Source organism: Coturnix japonica, chromosome 4 (genome assembly GCF_054131305.1).
Source record: "Coturnix japonica strain WE chromosome 4, WE-NBRP24, whole genome shotgun sequence".
In the NCBI taxonomy this organism is placed as follows: Eukaryota; Metazoa; Chordata; class Aves; order Galliformes; family Phasianidae; genus Coturnix; species Coturnix japonica.
This window is the reverse complement of record NC_140666.1, coordinates 31,805,254-31,824,483: the sequence shown is the minus strand read 5'-3', so window position 1 is coordinate 31,824,483 and position 19,230 is coordinate 31,805,254. Positions and strand designations below refer to the sequence as shown.

The 19,230-nt window shown below is 35.9% G+C and overlaps 1 long non-coding RNA gene across 1 annotated transcript; it reads right to left on the bottom strand.

Annotated features, from left to right (window-relative positions):
* Positions 1-417: 417 nt before the first annotated feature.
* LOC107313082 (uncharacterized) lies at positions 418-16,193 on the bottom strand. Its single transcript, XR_001554787.2, has 3 exons — positions 16,143-16,193; positions 1,646-1,842; positions 418-1,023 (listed from the first exon to the last, which is right to left on the bottom strand). It is a non-coding gene; the product is annotated as an uncharacterized LOC107313082 (long non-coding RNA).
* Positions 16,194-19,230: the final 3,037 nt, after the last annotated feature.

The window sequence follows — 19,230 nt, the reverse complement described above, 5'->3', positions numbered from 1 at the left end:
TCTTTTCTTTTGGTTAGTAAATGCAGACTATATTTACCATGAATCAGGAGTATGCTGCCACATTTACATGGCTTCTAGATTGATGCTGACTCATAGTTTGCTTGGAGTGTTTAGAGAGCTGTGCAGATGCATCTGCACATTTTATAGAATCATAGAATGGTTTGGTTTGATGAAGTTGCTCAAAGCCCCATGCAGCCTGGCTTTGAATGCTTCCAGGGAGGGGACATCTACAACCTCACTGCGCAACCTGTACTGGTATCTCATGACCCTCAAAGTAAAGAATTTCCTCCTAATGACTAGTCTCTACTCTTCTGGTTTAAAAGCATTTCCTCATCCTGTCACTACAAGTCCTCATAAAAACATCCCTCACATCTGTGTGATGCGTAGTACTACTGCATGTCAATATGCTAGAGTGCAAGCTATCCATCTATCCATCCACAGAAAATAGAAATGGAGGACTTAATAGCCCAATAAAACAAAAGCAAAAATTTTACAGCATTTTATTGCATAAAGTACCTGGTCTGTACATGAGCCCTATCTATCAGAAATTATCTACGACAGTTATTTGGTTTCTTCAGTTGCTCCATAGGGCCATTAACATATTGGGTTTAATTATTCAATAAATATATTGTGGTAATTGAAAACATTGAATAGGAATGATTATGATTTATACTGATACAGATGGAAAGTAACACTCTTGTCAATTCATTTTCTGACAAAAGAATGATCTGTATTTTCCTGTCTCTAGATCATGCTGTCACAGTAGATATGAGTTGCCCCAAGTTGTGCCAAAGGAGATTCAGGTTGGATGTTAGGAGGTACATCTTCAAGATAATGGTTTGGTGATGGAATGGGCTGCCCAGGAAGGTGGTGAATTCACTGTCCCAGGAGGTGTTCAAGAAATGTTTAGACATTGTACTGAGCCATGTGGTTTAGTGTGGAAATGCTGGCGGCAGGTGGATGGTTGGATTGGATGATCTTGGCGGTCTTTCCCAATCTTGGTGATTCTATGATTCTGTGATTCTAAATGGAAGAAGCAATAAACACGGTTAGATTATCCCCATGTATCATAGTCCTGTGCGGGTTGGAAGGGACCTTAGAGATCATCGAGTCCAACCATCAGGATTCAAGCCTCCTGTGTAGCAGAGCAGCACTTCTACCACTTGTGCCACAGGGGGGATTCGAACCAGGGCCTCCAGTGTTGCAAAGTGGCATCCTTAACCACCGCACCACTGGAGGCACACTCCTCATTCAGCTGATGTCTTCATAAAGACAGCTCTGGTCCATCTGTAAGATCATCAGGAATTTCTGTATTCATTACCCATCTTCTGTCACCCCAGCAGTACCAGTGCCAGCTGCATACTACATTGTTCCCCTGGGGCCTGCCAGCAGCTGAGGTGGGCTGAGGTCCCCCACACCTCTGCACCTCAGGAAGCCCATCCAGCCTCTGCTGTGCCTCTGGAAGAACAGCCCTTACTCTTTCTGTCTTTCTCCTCTAATGTTATCCTTTAAAAGATTATTTTAAAAATATTTTCTCTCCTTGCCTACTAAAACTCTCATTGACTTCCAGATAAGTCAATACATATGAGATGGTCAAGCAATCCTTCTGTCACAAATGTTAGGATGTGAGGGAAAAATCATTCACCTGGACATGCAAATAGCCATGCTTCTTCAAGGACAATCTTCTGTACAAATGTTAGATGAACAGCAAAAACCAGTTTGAGATGTTGCCTCCTGAGAACACCAAACACTGAATGCCAGGTACTATACTGTTATCTGAAATAAGTGCTAGCCCAAAAGATCTGCAGAATCCAGTGATGACGATGAAGGAAACAGGAAAGCCTACAAAAGATATATGATTGTACATTAAATAGTGAAAAAGTATGGAATACCATTTGCTGAATATGAGAAAACTGAATTGAGATGAAAATGAAGGTAAGAGCTGAAAATGACCCTCTAGAGCAACAGCGTGCCTGAGAAAGGAAGAACACAGCAGAATTTTACATTTTTCTTTAAAGGGATTCCAATTGCTAACAAGAGCAGTAACCACCTCTAATGGTTACAATGCATGCAAAAGCAGAGCAAGTGAAGATGTCAACCGTCAACGCATTAAGTTTTTGAAGTCACTTCACCTCTTTCTCTATCTAGAAGTTTTTCTTCAAAAATCCATAAATTTGTACAAAGCTATTTCTGTGTTTTCAGCATTGCAGGAAACACTCTGCAGTATCAGATAATTTCAAAAGTCATCTTTATACTAATATTTGGTTTAGTTGTAACAAGTGTACCTTTCTTCCTTCTCTACAAGTCCATGGGAAAAGAGCACCAGAGCCACGAAGCAGCCCTTTTCCACTGAAAATACCCAGGGAAATGCAGCTCTGCTGTCTTCAGCCACTGCAGCAGTCTTGAGAACTGAGGCCATAAGCATCATGGCTTTGCATTTAAAACTTTGGAACTAGATATCAGTGCATTTCAGATGAAACTGACTTAGCTCTGAAGATAGGTACTGAAGATCTGCCTGATTTAAAGGCTTGAAGAAACAGAAGAGTTGTAGTTCACAAGTGCAGTATCATATTCACTGACTCCACTGTGACCATAGTATTCAATATGTTTTGTTGGTGTTTTTTTGTTTTGTTTTGTTTTTTTGTTTGTTTGTTTTCCCATTTGGATGCCTTGCTGAGAAGCTTTTCTTCAGCACCTTAGGGAAATTCATTCCACTACTGTATAAGGTAGTTGGTAAAGTAACCTGGATTATGACATAAATACAATACTCTAAGCATCTGAAAAATAATACATCTTTCTAAAAAAAGGTTAACCTGTGTTGAATGAACCAATCATGTGAAAGCTACCAGATTTTTTTCCCCCACCGAATAGAATGACTTCTTTCTTCCTTATGATAGAGTTTGGCTAAGTAAATGTAAGTATATACCCCAAAGAATGTAGCTACATTGTTTTCTTGTTTAAAAAATATATATTGTTCATTAAATATTAAAGCACTGTCTTTTAAAATTCTTTTGCAAATGAAATATATTTATTCATTCCACAATGCCCCTGATATTTTCGCTAGTAGTTTATGATTTCACAAAAAAAATAAAATAAAAAAAAATTAAAAAAAAAAAATTAGTGTAATAATTTTATGACAGAATACTGCTTTCATATAGCAAACCAAATTTCATAACCAAGCAGAACTGGCAGGGAGAACATTGTCAAGTGTGATCCATCCCAGTTAACCTAACGTAATATGAAATTCCATTAGCAAAAAATACAGCCTAAAGAGAGGTTTAAATCATATTCAGAGCTCTAAGACAAGACTCATTTATGACATTCTCTCTTAACAAAGACTCCTTTGAACATGCAGAAACAGACTGATTTTTTGTGGGATTTTGTTCAGTCAAAGAAATAGGTTTAAAGCTATCCAACTAAGAGAGAAAAGTTACAAGGTTTTGTACAGAGTTCGCATCTGTAACTGGATTTTAGTTTTTTTTAAGATCCTAAGGGAGAAAGTGCTTATTTTGAAGGATTCATGCACACAATCCTAGAAATATCTCTCTCAGGTAATTACTCTTTCCACATCCCTTTATAGAAATACAGAAACTTCCTTCATTCTTTTTGCTTCGCTATTTGTATTATTTTAAGGGGGGGGGGCAGAAAAAAAGTGTTAATATGGGGAACTGTATTTCCCACATCAATTTAAATCTGATAACTCATTAGGAAATTTTATAAATGTAGAATTGCACACTGCACTCAGGAATGGAAGCTCTACTGATCCTCAGAGTTCTACTGAGTTGTTCTCCTTTCAAGGTCCCCTATTTCATTGGAGCAAATCCATGCTCATCGTCCACATATTGGCTATTAATAAGCAGTATTTTACTAGATCCTGACAGATCTTAATTGGAACATACACACACATCTCTAACCATGTTCCATTTGGTATTCTTTTTCTCCTTTTTCAGGCAGCAATTAAGAAAAGAGCCACTGAATACAAATATTTAAAATACAACATTAATGTATTTAAATACAATATTCTGCATATAACATAGATAATTAAGATGAGGAAAAGGTTATATTCATGTGCCTGATAATGGATTTACTTTGATAAATATTATGGACACAGTTCTGCTGGGTACTTTTACAGAAAATATAGAGAACTCTGGGAAGCAAGCTATAGAGAAGTCCAAAGTGTAGTGAAATCGCAGAACGGTAGGGATTGATAGGGAATTCAAGAGATCTTTGAGCCCAACTGCTCATCCAAAAAAACTACCCTGCAGTAGGTCACATGGGCATCTGGACAAGTATTCAGTATCTCCACAGAAGAATATTACACAACTTCTCTGAGCAACCTGTTCCAGTGCTCCATCACTCTTACATGTTAGTACACAACTTCCTATGTTCAAATTTTAGGCCATTATTCCTTGTCTCTCCTCTGTGCACTACCAAGAATAGCTTGGCTTCAATCTTTTGCTTCTCCTTTTACCTCCTGTTAGATATTTATAAACCAGATCCCTTCTCAGTCTTCTTTTCCCCAGGCTGAACAGATCAAAATTAGTCAGCCTTTCCTCCTATAGGAGATACCGGGCCCTTAATCATCACTGTGGCCCTTTATCGGACTCCTAGGAGATCTCTGTCTTTTTTGAACTGGGGAGCCCATAACTGGACACAGTACTCTAAATGTAGCCTCACTAGGGCAGAGTAGAGGGGGAGGATCACCTCCCTTTACCTGCTGGCCATGCTCTTTTTTACGCACACCAGGATACTGTTGACTTTCTTGGCCACAAGGGCACAGTGCTGTCTCATAGCCAACCTGTTGTCCACCAGGACCTGCAGAACTCCTCTCCAACAGGTCATCCCTTAGCCTGTACTGATGCATGTGGTTGTTCCTCCTCAGGTGTGAAATTCTACACTTGCTCTTGTTAAACCTCATCAAGTTCCTAGTGGAAAATTATATGGTGAAGACTGTGTTTTGTGCATAGATGGTGTCTTAAAGTGGCATGCAAACAATTTGAACATTTTATGAGAAATGTGTTTTGCAGAGATTACTTCTGCATAGATAAATGTGCTCAACAGGGAAGAGTTGTCTGCAAAAATTACTATTCCTGTTGTCACTCAATCTTAAGCCTTTACTTAGCTTTTATGGGCATATTCACCCTGACTGAGGCAAAAACAAAACAAAGCAAAACAAAACAAAAACAACACCTGAGAGATAATCTCAGAGTTGCTCCAGTATCTTAAGCATCATTTTACACCCATTTGCAGGGAAGATGCATTTAGTGTGCTGGGATGAAAATCTTAAAAAATTTGAGTATAACTGGTAATTCAAATGACAGCAGTAATTATCTGCAGTCTCAGTATTCACTTCTTTACATCTCATTTCTTAGGATCCACTGCTTTACGTTTTACTATGTATATTTCAATAGGATAATAAAGAGCTCAGTTCCCCCATCTCTCTACCAAGTTACTTCTGATGGGGCAGAAGTATTGGGATTCCAGACCTCCCTGGAGCACCACATCCTACCTGGACAGGAATACAATACTTTGTGGTTATCGTGTTTGCCTTAGAAATAAATTTATAAGGCAAACCAATGAAGGTTTCCTTCACAGAATCATAGAATCACAAGGTTGGAAAGGACCTACAGGATCATCTAGTCCAAGGGTCCTCCCATTAGTGTAGCTACAAAAAACCATTAAATCTTATCTTGCAGCTCCTCATCCAGACACCTCTTGAACACTACCAGGGATGCTGACTCCACTACCTCTCTGGGCTGCCATTCCAGTGCCTGATCACAATCTGAGAGAAATTCTTTCTTATGTCTAATCTAAACCCCTTCTGGTACAGCTTGCAACCATTTCCTCAGGTCCTGTTTGTTGCCCTCCTCATCGCAACCTCCCTTCAGGAAGTTGTAGTGTGTAATGAAGTCTCCCGTGAGCCTCCTCTTCTCCAGGCTAAACAATCCTGGTTCCCTCAGCCACTCCTCTTACCACTTGTGCTCCAGACCCCTCACCAGTTTCATTGCCCATTTCTGGACACATTCCAGAGCTTTGATGTCTTTCTTGTAGTGAAGGGCCCAAAACTGAACACAGTAATCAAGATGCAGCCTCACCAGTGCTGAGTACAGGGGATGATTACCTCTCTGCTTCTGCTGGTAACACTGTTTCTAATACAGGCCAGGATGCCATTGGCCTTCTTGGCCACCTGAGCACACTGTCAGCTCACGTTCAGCCAAGCATCGACCAGCATCCCCAGGTTCCTTTCCTCTTCACAGACATCCAGCCACTCAACCCCAAGTCTATAGCACTGCATGCAGTTATTGCAGCCAAAGTGCAGGACCCAGCACTTTGCCTTGCTGAACCTCATCCTGTCAGTTTTTCTCTCCAGATTTTGTAGGCATCATATACCAAACATCAGAATTCTAATTTCAGCAACCATTCTTCCTTCAAAATACACAAACAACATGCATTTCCATCTTTGTGTGCATATCTACATTTAAACCATATAAAGAAATTCTTCCCCAATAACAGCAACATAGCATCTTTATGTAACAGGAATTATTTATCATCCATAAGATGATAGATTCATCTTAGAGGTTAAGAAGTAGGTTAACACCAGAACAAATCATTGTAGGGTTTTTTTCATTTTTTTTTTTTTTCCATTGAATTATGTACTTGCTACATATAACAAGAATGCTCAGAGTCTGCAGATACTGACCTAAAGAGCATATCATATAATCTTTTTGGTAACCAACAAAATGTAGATAGCAAAATTCTCTCATCAGGATAATCTTCAGAAACAGTTTCTTACATACAACACATACTTAAAGCAGTCACTCAAACAAGAGGATAATTGTCACTATTGTATAATGAGAGTTATTTTATATTAATAGTAAATAGCATATCAGTTGATTTTTTAACAAAGGCTTAGTTCAACTTAGCCGCATACAAGAGCCTTACGTACCTTGTCAAATATTGAAACACCAGTTCATGACTAAATAAAGGTTACTTTCCACTCTCAACGACAAAATATGACCCACTATCTCTTCCAGGTGGCCATACAAGTTGTACAGTTCATTCATTATCAACAACTGAGCTAATTCCTTTCCCTATTTCTGGATTGTATATACAGACTCTTCTCTTGAAGGAAGCTGACCACATGAGACCTTGGAGAGATTTCTACTGAAGCATGTAACTCTTATTCAGTACCACACAGGTGCTCACTTGAGCAGCTGATTCAGCTCAATATGCAATTCTCAGACTGCCTCATTGATCTGATTAGTTTTGATCTGCTCAAATTGAGAACCTTTGTTTAGTTCATAAACATTAGCAAGCTTTTTACTTTGTGATATTCACTAAGTAAATTTACTTCAACAAACATTTTCTTTGAACTCATTCTTTTTGAGTACTGTATTTTTACAGTTCTGCATTAGCATGTATATTTCACATGTGTTACAAAATTCTTTATTTTTTTCTTTACTTTTTATTGAAGATATTGAGAATGAATTATCTGTTAACATCAGTAATGCACACATCAGGTTTCTGAGGAACAACAGCTGAGAGCAGTAGCTGTGAGACAAGACCGACAGATTTAATCACTATTGCAGATAATCCCTGATCCTACCTAATCTCTCTTTCTGCTTATTCAACTGTGACATATATAGAGTGCCAATCAACATTCTATCTCAGTGCCTCGTCCTAGCAACTTCATCTTCAAATATGTGTCTGCACTCTAATAATGGCTGTTTACAGAGGCACACTCAACCTTGAAGTTCCTTGGTAAAAATCTTTTTTAAAAAAAGATTCAAAGCAAATAAATTTTTACCTTTTAATTGCGTGCTATTCTAAAAGCAGCTACTGATTTAAAAAAAAAAAAAAGTAAATTCACGAGAACTGGGATGGGATATGGGATGCAGGGCGAAACTTTCATACTATTCAGTTCTAAATTACTGGTTGTGGTGAAGGTTCTTAAATTCCATTTTAAAATGATTCTTATTCTTCAGTATTTTTCTATAAACATAATCTTGACTTGCACTCACTAATTTGCTGTGGTTTCCTGTCAAAAAGTTGATTATTAACACTGATCTTTTATTAATTAAGCCAAGCATCAAGACTGTAAACAGAGACAAAGTATCTATTCTGTTGATCTAAATTACTTTTAACTTAGATGTATCTTCAGATCATGAAATAATCTTCCAAGAAAAAGATGCTTTTTCCTAGGTAAGTGGCAAGGCTTTGGTTAAAACACCAACACAGTTTCTCTGCACTTTCTTTGTGCTAAAAAGCATTTTTGCTAAGTGAACTTGGTCTCCTATTGAGAACATTTAGCTTTTCTTCAGTTTGTTTGCTTTCAAAATCTGTTTTAATAACTTTTAAGTCAGTTCTGTTTCTTCATCAAAGCAAACACCATCCTGATTATTGAAACTGTCTTTCTTTAGTTAGTTAATTTCTGCCTCTGAGAAATCAGAGCTGAAAACACAATGCTCCTCTTCTCACTGTTGATTTGCTTGCTTTGGAGAGTAGTAGAAATAAAAATCATAATAAAATTTAAAAATTGAACTACAAATGTATAATAAATAAAGAAATGTGAATTAAATAAATGAAATCAAACAGCATTAGGAAGACATTTTTCAAGCTTCGCTATCAGTTGTGAAAAAAATCAAATGTAATGTACAAATATTCTGTCTTCAGAACATTCACACTGTCAGAATTATGATGGCTCATAGATATGGGAAATACTGATTGCTATAACAATTTTCAAGAAGAAACACAGAGAGAAAAGTAATTCTTCCTCCAAAACTGTATTATCTTTTTTTAACCATACAATTTTCTATTTTAAAGTTAATACCATTAGCTTTTTCCATCAGGTAAAGAGTAGAAACATAATTGTATAAATAATGTTTGGGATCCAACTAGAGTATTTTTACATTATAGTACTTTTGATAATGTCTTTAACTGTTGCTTGTAGAACTCTGGACAAGTCGGTGAATCAAAAAAAATCAGAGCGGAAAATTTAAATTCATTTCATCTCAGGAAATGAAACCTATGAGTCAAACAGATGTTTTTAGATAGAGGAAGCAGATTAAATAACCTCAAACTTTCCGTATAATATCAGAATGTCACACTCAAGAAAACAATGTCCAGAAAATTACTCATTTCCAGAAATATTTATGTGCAAGGCACATATTTACAAAAAAGAAAAAAGATGGGGAGACGAATCCTACAGATGAAAAGCTAGCTGCTGCAGTGGAATCTGGCATAGACAGACATTGCGAGAGATACTGCTCAGTCAAATCCTAACATCACTTAGGAATACTTATTTTCCCAAAATAACATCATTTTTATTGGGTATTATTGAATAGTCAGCTCTGTTAATAGGTCAAGTTAGTGTTTAAACTGCTAATGAAGAAGACAAAGATTAATAACAGTAGTTCTTGTGGGTTCCAAAGATTATTGCATTAGGAGTGGAAGCAATCCTTCTTCCCTGAAGAGTAATTGTGGAGCAATTGTATCTGAACATATATATGTTTTTTAGATAACAATAAGAAGTAACGCATATTGAACAGCATTCTGATTTTGAAAAGTCATCTAGAGAGCAGCATAGCCTATTTGAACCTTAACCCCTCCAAATATCTAATTGTACTCTGAAGTTAGTATACAAGGGAAGGAGGTATAAGATTACATCATTATCATAGTGTTTACTCAAAATGACATATGTTACAGGAATGAAAATGCTTTTACAATATAACAGCATACTTGACAAAGAAAAAGACAAGTAATGCTCTGTGAAGATCTTTTTGTGATGAATTTGAAGATCCAGATAAATTTCAGTCCTTTAAGTAATTTTTTGTCTTTGAAAAAATACATATGATATTCTGTGTATTTGCCTGCCCAGATAATAAATCTTCAAAACTTTTAAGCACTACCAATTATTCACAGTGACTGGGGTACAAGCATGAGTGACTGCAGTTTATTAATTTATGGTATGAGTTCAACCAACTGAGGAGTCTTGAAAGAACAGTAAAGTTATGGAAAATACACTGTGGCTTGAACAGATGTTTACTATTAGCTGAATTCCGAAACAATACCATCCATACCAGTTTATAGACAAATTCAGATCTATTGGTCATCTGCTAAAAACAACAATTTTATTACAACTGAACACTGTTTAACTCATACCAAGTTCACATGATTCAGCTGCCCAGTTCTTTCTGTACAGGGTATTAAAATACATACCGAACTTTAATCACCCCAATGTGCTATAACAGTAATATTTGGCCTCAAGGTAATGAGACAGCACAGACTTTGAAGATTTTGTTCTTGAAGAGAAATTCTATGAAGAAGTATCAAAAACATAGTAAGGAATCAGTTCAAAAGCTTGAACAAATACCACAATGACAAAACAATTCCTATAAAAATCACTGACCAGCATATTATTCACTCCACATAATGTGCAGCAAGAGTACTCAAATTTTAACATAATTCAGACTTTAATAGATCCTCAATTAAGGTCTCAAGAAAGGGAGAACTGGCCCAACCCAAAGTGATTAGAACTTCTATAACAAAGTATCCAGTGACTATTCATTCCTAGATTTTTTCCCTTTTTCTTTTAATGAAGGAAAAGACCCTCTTCTCATTCTTTCTAACCAAAGCTTATCATGAAGGCTGCAGTGCGGAAGGTACCCCACATATGACCTCTTCCCACCCTCATTCCCTCCTTCCAAATTATTTTCTTAGTGCTTTACAATAAGGATGCATAAAGTACAGATAAGGAAATAGATAACTGTCCTGAAGTTTTTCGACCTCTGTCATGGGCAATAAGCTAACACAAAGAACTTCTGCATGTAATTGATTTATTCAGCTGAACTAGTAACCATCAAAATTCTTCATAAGAAGCAGCATGTACAAAACCTCTATGTAATGCCATTTCTAACCTTTAAGTGTCAGTTATGTAGGTTCTTCTTTCTCCCGTATTTGATCAAAAAGCAGGAACAAATACAGTACAATCTGACATTTATTCTATTGTTAAAGAGTTGCCCAGAGCAGGGAAAAAAAGCAAAATCTCATCAGATCTGCCTGTATTCCATATAGTTCAATATCTTCTACTTCCAAGTGACAGATTCCACATCTTTCTACTTTACAGAGGTATCTACAGCCCACCAAGAAGGCCATATGTAAGACCTTCTAGCCTCACAAAACCGTTCAAATTACAGTGATTAAACACAAGATGAATATTAAGATTATTCAGTAAATCCCTGTCAAAGGAAAGATTGCATAGCCACTGTAAAGACCTTAATTACCATATTTATGTATTTGATGTTACTTTTTGACATAATATGAGGCTGCCTATCAAATAAATGAAAAATGACTTGTTGCAAGGTAAACATTTTACTCCTGATATATCAATTTATATGCATTATTAGTCATCTCTATTCAAAAACATGCCCTGGTATTTAAAATAAATTCATGCAATGTTATTGTTAGTCAATTTTATCTAAACTATTCCTCCCTAATATCTCTGTAAAATAAATTTTTAGGTCAGCATTTCTAAATATTAATTATAATAAAAGATTTACTTTTATCCATGAATAACTGACTTGTACTTAGCCTCCAACTCAAGTAATTAATTTCATACAATTGTAGAAAGGCTTGGGTTGGAAGGGTCTTCAAAAGTCATCACTTTCCACACCCCCTTAACACAGACAGGCTTGCTAGACCCTAGATCAAATACTTCATCAGAATGCCCAGGGCCAAATGCAACCTGACCTCAAATACCTCCAGGGATGGGGCATTCACAACCTCTCTGGGCAACCTGTTCCTGCACCTCACCACTCAGCTTCCTCACCATTCACCCACTCACCCACCACTCAACTTCCTCTTGACATCTAATCTAAATCTCCTTTTCTTCAATTTAAAAGCTTTCCCTTTTGTCATATCACTATCTACCCATGTTAAAAGTTGATTTCCGTTATGTTTATGAACTCCCTTTTTAAATACTGGAAGGCTGCAGTGAGGTCTCCTTTCAGTCCTCTCTCTTCCAGGCTGAACAAGCCCAATTCCTTCAGCCTATCTTCATAAGAGAGGTGCTGCAGTTCTTGGATCATCTTTGTAGCCCTTCTTTCAAGCCTATCCAAAACCTCTATATCTTTCCTGTATCGGAGGCCCCAGGCATGGACACATGGGGCCTCATGAGAGCAGAATAGAGGTGAACATTCACCTCCCTCACCCTGCTGGGCATCCAACTTCTGATAGAAACCAGGATACCATTAGCCTTCTGGGCTGCAAGTGCACACTGAAAGAAGATATCCATAATAATGACTGACATGCTGCACTGTTGATTCACATTGAAGCAAAGCAAAATATATAAAAATAAACATAATTATTTAAACATATATCGCTTACTATATTCCGGGATTTCACTGCATTAGTACATTTAATAAATTAATTTAAAATGTGCCTTATAATTCCAATGTATCTTGAACTGAGCAAAACTAGCTGAGTCGCATTTCCATGGACTTTAATCTACCACTTGCCTGTGAAGTGATATTCACTATAAATTTGACACACTGCAGATCAAATTGAAGGGGTGCGGCCTCACTAATTTCCTAATTGAGTTTCATTGTGTGGGTTATAACCATGCAACAAAAGAGTGGCAAAATATATTTTCCAGTGATTAAAGGATAAGATAATAAGAGTCACATTAGAAGTTAACTTTGCAATCAGTTTAATTATTTGATATTGGGATATTTTTTTATTAAAAATATTTTCTTGTTAAAAAAAGACAACATTGCATTGTCTTTTGTTTGATATTCAAACTCAAAGCAAATGGTGTGACTTACATGAATAGATTGCATGACTAAGACTCACGCATCCAAATTACTATAAATGGCAGCAACAAAAGCTTACTTTATAAATATTCTACTAATGATTATTTTGACAAACACAAAAAAAAATTGAAAATTTACATTTCTTAATAGTAATTAAAGTGCTATCATCACTGAAGGTCTAGCAACTTAGTGTTAGAACCTAATCTTCTAAACACTCACATACAAAACCATAGACCATATTATCATAGTTTAAAATTGCTCAATTATCTTGTGCAGACTCATTCAATGCTTAGTATTATTTAAGCATGGCTACATCGGGATGGCGATGCTTTCAGCTAACTATTTTTCTCTCTATTTATTTGCAAAAAGAAAGAACAATTATATTTTAAACATTTCCTTCATTTTAAAGACAATTTTAGAATATTTCCTTTAAGCAGTACCAGGACAATGAAAAGTCCATCAGGTAATTTTTTTCTGGCATGAACAACAATGGTGCAATACAATAAAGTGATTTGTTTAAAAAGAATCAGGAAACAGAAGGACATTTTAAAGAAAGCAGAAAGGCTATGAACTATCATTTTTGAAAATAAATCTTAAGCTAACTGTGTCTATTCTATCCTTGTTCTTAGCGTATTCAGTAGAAAAAAGTATGACAAATGATTACACAGATTATGCAGAGACCCTTGGGGAATAGGCTAAGTATGCCATTCCCTGTCAATCAAAGTAAAAATCACCACACAGATCAATGAAAATCTGTCATTGAAAATTGTGATTACTAAGGATGTTTCTTGTTGCCAGCTATACTTGACAGGAAGTAAAAACAGATGGAAAAAATCTTGTAGTTATAACCAAAACCCTCTTTGAAAATTCATAGACTAATAGAAAAGACTGCATTTGACATGGCATGATCTCTAATTTTGAGGGTCTCTGAATTATTAGTTTTGAAAACACTGAAGTCAGGGTTATATTGTACTACTCAAAGAGTAACAGAACTATAGTTCCCCTGAGAAAATAGAATGGTACAGTCCCTCTCCAGACAACCAAATAGGTGCCAGAAGTAAGCAAATGATGCATTCAATTCCTCCACAGCATGCCTGGCAATTGATATCATGGTCTGTGGAGCCCATCTCCCTAATGTCCTTGGAGCAATATGTTAGTCCAAGGGAGGGAAGTAAGAAGAATCTGTAGCTTAGATTACATCTTTTTCCTCCTCCAAGAAAGAAAGAACAACTATTGCTGCCCTTCTAGATCTTCATCTCAATGGTACGGCTGTCCTTCAGTTTATATGTACTGTTTACCATGTAGTCAGCTATTTTACTGTTTGCTTAAAAATCACTTGAAACATTCACTAGCAGTAGTTTCAAACCTGTGCTAACCCCACTGTATTACTTATCTGCATTATTAAAAGAAATCATATAACAGCAATCCAGACTCCATTTCACTAAATGACATGTTTGCTGATTTACTGTTTCTTCACATATCTTATCAGTTCAAGAAGTTTTGTCCCCCTATTGCAAGTTCTCATAACAGAGAAGTTTTTGTCTTTTTTATGTAGTCATTAAAGCAGACAGGAATATTTCTACTAAGTTTTTATCTGTTTCTCTTCAGTGCATCATATTAAATCCATCCAAATTTTTAAGCTTAAAAAAAAACAACAAACCCAAACACCCACCTACCAGTGATCTTATATATGATCTAAAATATATTTCTTTCTGCAGAATCGTAGTCCAAGTTCACTGGATCGCTGACTGCCTAATTGAACTATGGGCAGTGAACTCTAGGTTATAGTTCTGCTTTGTAGAGTAGCAATTCATCATTTTACCAGGAAGTGTGTGTTGTCAAGACAAGATTTTGCCATATGAAACATGTCAGTTTTTGTTTCTGTAGGTAACTTGAAATTGAATAATTATCCAATCATTGCTATGAATGAAGTTATAAATCATAAATCCAGATCTACATCATTTCTGCTTTTGGAAGTGTGTAAATTTATAGGAAGAGCATAAATGAAACAGGTGGTGTAATAAGCTACCTGATGAGCATATGTTATGAATGCTACTGGACTGATTATAACTTCTTTAAAGTATTTAAGATTATATCCTTGCAGATCTCATAAAATGAGTAATGCTTCAGTAATTTATAACAACTGACTACAATGATAGCTAATTTGCAGTTAGTAAGAGATTTTTATGGTTACTGCAATTAGTAATTGAGCAGAAGCAGAAAACTTGAATAGCTCAAGTCAGATATAAAAAAAATAAATAAGGAAATGTATTTAAAATTTCTAGAGGAAGAAAGGAGAGCAAAAAGACAGATTAACAGTCAAAAGCCATTAAAGTGTTCAGTTTAACAATATACAAACATTCCTAGCTCTTCTGTTGTATCAAAACAGCGTGGCAACATACTCAGGTTCTCTTCCTACCATGAGCATGTCCATTTATGGTAAAAACCCTATGGTTAAATGGAAATTGAGCAAGAGGATAAATGTTCTCCTCTGTTTCATGAAAAGTACCGCTTTTTTTTTTTCCCCCTCAAAAGAATCCAGCTATTTTCACTATGAACAGACTATTTTGCATGTGAGCGTACTCCACATTATAAAATAATGTATAGATATTTTTCAACTTCATAAGCTGTTTTGTTTGTTTTAAAAAAAAATCAAAGCTTTGTTGGTAGAAAGTTGCGTGCGTTGTTGTTGCCAGTAATGACTTTTTTTCCCTCTATTCTTCCAAGGCACCTGAATTTTGCAGTTAAATAAACAAAATCACTGCAAAGTAAATACAGATGTATGTTTAAAAATCAGGTTCCTGATCAATCTCAAATTCATACATCAAAAAAAAGGTCTGTATTTCACAGACATGAAGGAGAGTCTCCCTTACCAGCTTTCTGAGGTATGGGGATTTAGAGCACTCTTTAACCCTCTGAGTAGATCCCTTATGTCTCAAAATCACAGGGGCATTTTACCTGCCTTCCTAGTGAAGCCTCTGTTTTCTATCACCTTCCTTTTCCCTACCCAATTTCTGCCTACTTGGGGCCATGGGCTTCAAGCACGGCTCCTGAAGACAATAATTTTTTCTAAACGCAGTTATAATCACTGATCTGGCTGTGATGAGGTCTGTTGACCAAAGCAGTATCTTACACAATATGAAAAAAATATTGTTGAATCAGTTCCTCAGGGATTTCTCTAGATACTATGTATGTCAGCTTGTGATGGCACTGTCATTTCCACCTATTGCCTGATTATACTCTAATAATATATCTATATTCAGTATGTAAGGTAGAAATAATATAAGGATGGTGGTAATAGATATCCAAAGGTCATTTATAGGAAAAACTCACCAATACGGATGCCTTCGATCTAGCTGGAAAATGCTGAGGCTAGTCACCTGATCTCCACAAAGGAGCAGTCTCAAAAGAGATACTGCCATCATGGTGGTCATCCCTTAAATGAAGTCTAGGAGAGGTGGAGTCAAGCTCCACCTTCACCTGTGCTCCCACAGCTGACTCGACACTTGCTTCAGCTGATTAATCAGAGGTTCAGGCTGTGATTACCAGTTTCCCATATACACTATAACAATTTTTTTTTTCACTTAAATATTTTTTTTTGTATTTATATTGTGCAATTGGTATAATAGTTCTAGAGAATTATTTGATAAAAGAACTATTGAAGGCACAGTACATTCTTCTATCTTTTTCTCCAACATTTTAGATCTTTCCAGACAGTCACTCTCCATACTGCAAAACCTGTTTTCAGATAGTTATTAAAGATAACTTACACTTATTCAGCTAACCCAGCTAAATGTTATGGAATAATCTGGAATTAGAAATCACAGTAAAAAAACAGGCATTTCAATATATATGGTGTCTTTAATTTGAATTATGTAGAAATGCATGATGTGAATAATGTTGACTTTAAAGATCATTTTTTTCCTTGAACTATAGTTAAGAGGGAAAAGGTTGGTTAAAAAATATCTGAAATAAGCTTCAGCTAAACTGGCAGTCTCCTACTTGCCTGTCTTTTGCATAGTTTATTTACAAAAGCTAGTAGCTAAAATTATTTTTCTTTCCCAGTTTTAAGTCTTCATTTCAAAAGTCATCTTGCACCCAGCTTATGCTATATTTGAGAATTTGTAGAGCAACTCTATGCTTTTAATCTTTCTGAAACTGAAATTTTCAAATTAGAGATATTTAGTATCCCATTTAACTCATGATAAAGATATGAAAAAATGCTTAACCAGTATTTCCAGAATTCAGACACACAATCACATGTTCTTTCCAACCACTAATAGAGATTTTACCAGCTTTATCACTTAATGCAACTGAAATGCAATTGACAGAATGACAACTCTTTTTATGAGGAGTCTGAGTCATATCAAGTTAGTCATACAGATACAATAGTAACATATAACTCTCAAAGATGCAACGTCCTTCTGACTTTATACCTTCCTTGTTTCTATTCAGTCATTGCTGTATAGATAATGATAAAATGCCTTTCTGATTTAAACTACACCTTCCTCCACTTAGGCAGGGTTTTTTAATTAGTTTTAAGACAGGGCAAAGAATTCACATAATACCTGAAGATGGAGATGTAAAAATCTATCTAGCAAAAACTAATTTACACAAATATTACACCATTTATTACATACAAACTTTATTATGTGCAGAATTTTCTTTAGCTTGAATCTATAAATCAAACCTCATAGGCAACATGCTTGCAATATATGTTCTGACTGGGCTATTATACCTAGATTATATTAGAATCTTATTCAAACCTGGTCTCTCAGAGATATTTGGTGCTCTCAGTTGGTCTGATAATTTGACTCAGAATATGGGTTGCCTTGCTTCAGAACAAATCCATAAACCAAAAAAGAAAGCATAAAAACCACATCATGATCCATTTGTCCCACCAGCAGCCTTGAGATATGCAGTTAAAACACAGTGTCAGTCTCAATGGTATTGCAGCTTACTGGGAAATAAGTCTTTCTGACTCCATTTCATGCCTTGGCAAAGATAGTTGTCTAAGTGCTAAAAAGAAACAAAGATTTTTGTAAGCTTATTTTCAGAAAAAGGGTAGGAGTCTGCCAGATGTTTCCCATTACTGAGCATTACAAAACACAGTTTTAAACACACAGGAACCCACCATTAAATACAAAGAAAAAGGCAAAAAATATTTACAATTTTAAATTTAAAAATATATATTATTGTTTATTGTACTATTATGATAATGACTGAAGATATTAAATGAACTCACAGTTATGCTTAGAGCACTGCTTAGGAAAAAAGCAGTAACTTTGAAAAATAGCAACTAACATATAAGTACTTGTATGTTAGTATAAGCACAGCTTGAGTAACGTGCACAGGCCATCACTGACTAGAACAAGCATCCTGGAAGCTGTTGTCAAGACCATATTTGTAATTATCTAGGTTGAGATGACCATGCCCTCCAAAATCTCACATGCGTTTTGTTCTATTAAAGCATGCCAGTGGACACAGTTTGTCCACTAGTAGTCTAAACCTCTGCCTCCTCTATTCAGAAGAATTCTGGAAATGGTAGTTTCAGAAGATTTAGTTTGTTTAGAAAACCAGAACATTTCTGTGTTTAACACTGTTATATGTATGTCTTTGCCACCTACAACAGCCTAAGGTCATATTCTGATACATTCTTAAATGAATACTAATCTTTCATCTACTATTTTTTTATTTGTTAGGCAGTAGATCACCAGAACTTATTTATTTATCTCCTAGCATTTCTGACTATTCTTTTGCTACTAATACTACAGCTTCTAACATAACAATGCATTTCTAACCTTTTTAGAACTTTTATTTACAATATACTTTACAAACATACTCTGCATTGCAGAATTATCCATTCATTCTTCCTGAGCAGAATTCCTCTAAGCTGAGGTGCTGCCTTCCTCCATCTACCAACAAAAGAGTATGTTTTAAAACCAGCAGTCCATCACAGTTCTAATTTCATTCTCGCAAATACAAATCTTGCCTCTGCTGTGCAGCTTGAGGCTCTTTATAAGAACTTCATTTTCAAGTCTCAGATACAGTTTTACAATGTCATTTACACAAAGAGCACTGAAGAACCTCAGTCATGCCTATCACACTTGAGATCTGAAATCTACCTTTCATAAAATCTGTTACATATTTTCCTCTTAGAGCTGGTTGATTTTGGGGTGGTTGTTTGGTTCAAAATCAGACTACTTTTGCGGGTAGTAAATATTTATTTGTTTGTTTATTTATTTATTTATTTTGCAGTAGTCTTTCTCTCTTCCTCAGTTGTTTGTTCCCATACTTCAGTCATGAATTTTGGACCACAGCACCATAAAAAGTCATTATCTTCAGTCTTGAATGACTGAATTCAAACATCGAATTTATCTTTATCTTACTTGAAGTATAGCATTCCTTAGCTCTCCACACT